This window comes from Acomys russatus, chromosome 13, assembly GCF_903995435.1.
Source record: "Acomys russatus chromosome 13, mAcoRus1.1, whole genome shotgun sequence".
NCBI lineage: Eukaryota > Metazoa > Chordata > Mammalia > Rodentia > Muridae > Acomys > Acomys russatus.
The window spans coordinates 57,105,708-57,108,091 of record NC_067149.1 but is presented as its reverse complement, the minus strand read 5'-3'; positions in this window follow the sequence as shown (position 1 = coordinate 57,108,091).

Here is a 2,384-nt window from a genome sequence, read left to right as displayed (position 1 = left end):
AGAGAGCCTTAAGAATGGAAGCCACTTCCTCATTAAGCTCCGCCTCCAGCTCTCTTTCTGAGGCACAGGCTGCCCTTTGCTCAAGTAATTTGACTCGAAAAGCACTTTTAGGTAGCCTTCACCAAACACTTTCCCTGCCTTCTAGCACAAATAGGTGGGCCGGTGTCCATGGTTCTCTGCTTTGCATTTTATCTGGTTAGTCAGTGTGTACTGACAAGCTACTCTGCTGCAGGTGCACAGGTACTCTTTTAAGAAACGCCCATTGCTTATATTCCTGATAAGCGGTCGATCCCCTGTTACATAGGGACATTTTCATACAAGCGTATGTAGTACGTTGCGAATGTCCTTTCATGACTTTTGTCTTCAGCGTTCCTCCCCCCTCCTGTTAGTGCCTTTTGTTCCTCTGGATAGTTTTACTTCTACTTTCGTGTCATACGTACTTTGTTATGGTGGGGGGAAAAAATCTATGGTCTATACAAACCCCATTTCTCTGTCTCCGGTCCTCTGTTGCTGCACACCTACCTAGGCTGGGTCTTTCACTTAGCTGCAGTGAGCCGTGCTGATAAGTGTCAACGGGCAAGTGACACTGGGGTGTTGACTTGAGAGTCCTCTGGGTAAATGCTAGGGGTGAGCGACACAGCCGGGTCACCTGCCTGACCTAAGTTTAGTTTTTTTGAGAAGCCTCCATGCTAACTTCCATACTGGCTGCCTACTTTAACATTCCTATCAGCAGGGCATAAGAATTCCCCTTTGAGCCAGGTGTGGTGGAGCACGCCTTTAATCCCAGCACTTGGGAGGCCGAGGCAGGTGGGTCTCTATGAGTTCAAGTCCAGCCTGGTCTACAAAGACAGTCCAGGATAGACAGAGAAACCCTGTCTGGAAAAACAAAAACAAAACAAATAATAACGAAAACAAAATAATAATTTCTTTTTTAAAAATTAGGGGGCCGGAGAGATGGCTCAGTGGTTAAGAGCACTGTCTGCTCTTCCAGAGGTCCTCAGTTCAATTCCCGGCAACCACATGGTGGTTTACAGCCATCTATAATGTGATCTGATGCCCTCCCTCCTCCTGGTATGCAGGTGTACATGCAGATAGAGCACTTGTGTACATAAATACACATTTTTTAAAAACTTAAAAAATTGGCAGGGTGTTTATTTTTGTTTTCTGTGTGTGGGTGTTGTTTTCTTAATGACTATCATCCTGACTACCGTGAGACAGAATTTAATTCTAATTTGTTTTACTGATGGCTAGTGAGGCAGAGCTTTTTCATGGGATTATGGGCCATTTGTATTTAATCTTAAAAAAAAAAAAACCATTGATTTGGTTATTCTACTTATCGTGGTAAATGAATTCTTGTAATATATGCACATATGTATTCTTGATATAAATTCTCTTTATTGCTTATAGAGATTTTCTCTCATTCTGTATACTGCCTGCCCACTCAGGGAACTGTTTCCTTTGTTGTCTCTTGAGATATTTTTCCTACTTTTTCTTCTAACAGTTTTCATGACTCACATTAGGGATTTGGATTTGTTTGGAGTTGATATTTTTCACAGAGCGAGAGATAAGGGTCTAGTTCCATTCTTCTACACGTGGATAAGCCAGTTTCCCCAGCACTGTTTACTGAAGATGCTATCTTTCCTCCAACGTGGATTTTTGGTGTCTTTGTAAAACAGCCGACATTTGTAGCTGTGTGGACCTAAATGCACATCTCCTTCTCCGCTGATTGTTCCGCTCTCAGGTTCTGTGTCAGCATTCTGTTGCTTTTGTCCCTGTGGCTCTGCAGTATAACCTGAAATCAGGGACAGTGACGCCTCCACGAGTCTCTTTGCTCTGCAATTCTTTAGCTGTCTGAGTGTCTGTGTGCTTCCATGTGAATTTTAAGATTTTTTTTTCTTTATTTGTTAGAAGGGGACTGGAATTGTGGTGGACAGTATATTGAATTTGAAGATTTTTTAAAATGGCAATATAGCCATTCTCACAACATTAATTCTTCTAATCCATGAGTAATAGAATCTTTCTATCTTCGAGTGTCTTTTCCAGTTCCTTTCTTGAATGGTTTAAAGCTTTAATTGTTGAAGTCTTTCACTTTCTTGGTTAGGATTAATTTAATTTTTTTGATTTTGAAGTAGTTTTGGTTTTGTTTTGTTTTTCTGAGACGGGGTTTCTCTCTGTAACCTTGGCTGACCTGGCCTCGCTTTGTAGACCAGACTGGTCTCGAACTCACAGAGATCCGCCTGCCTCTGCCTCCCCAAGTGCTGGGATTACAGGTGTGCGCCCAGCTTGAAGTAATTTTTAATGGAACTCTATTTCCTGACTATTTCTCAGCATTTTTAATTGGCACATTGGTATATATATTGATTTATGAGTGATAGTTCTGTATT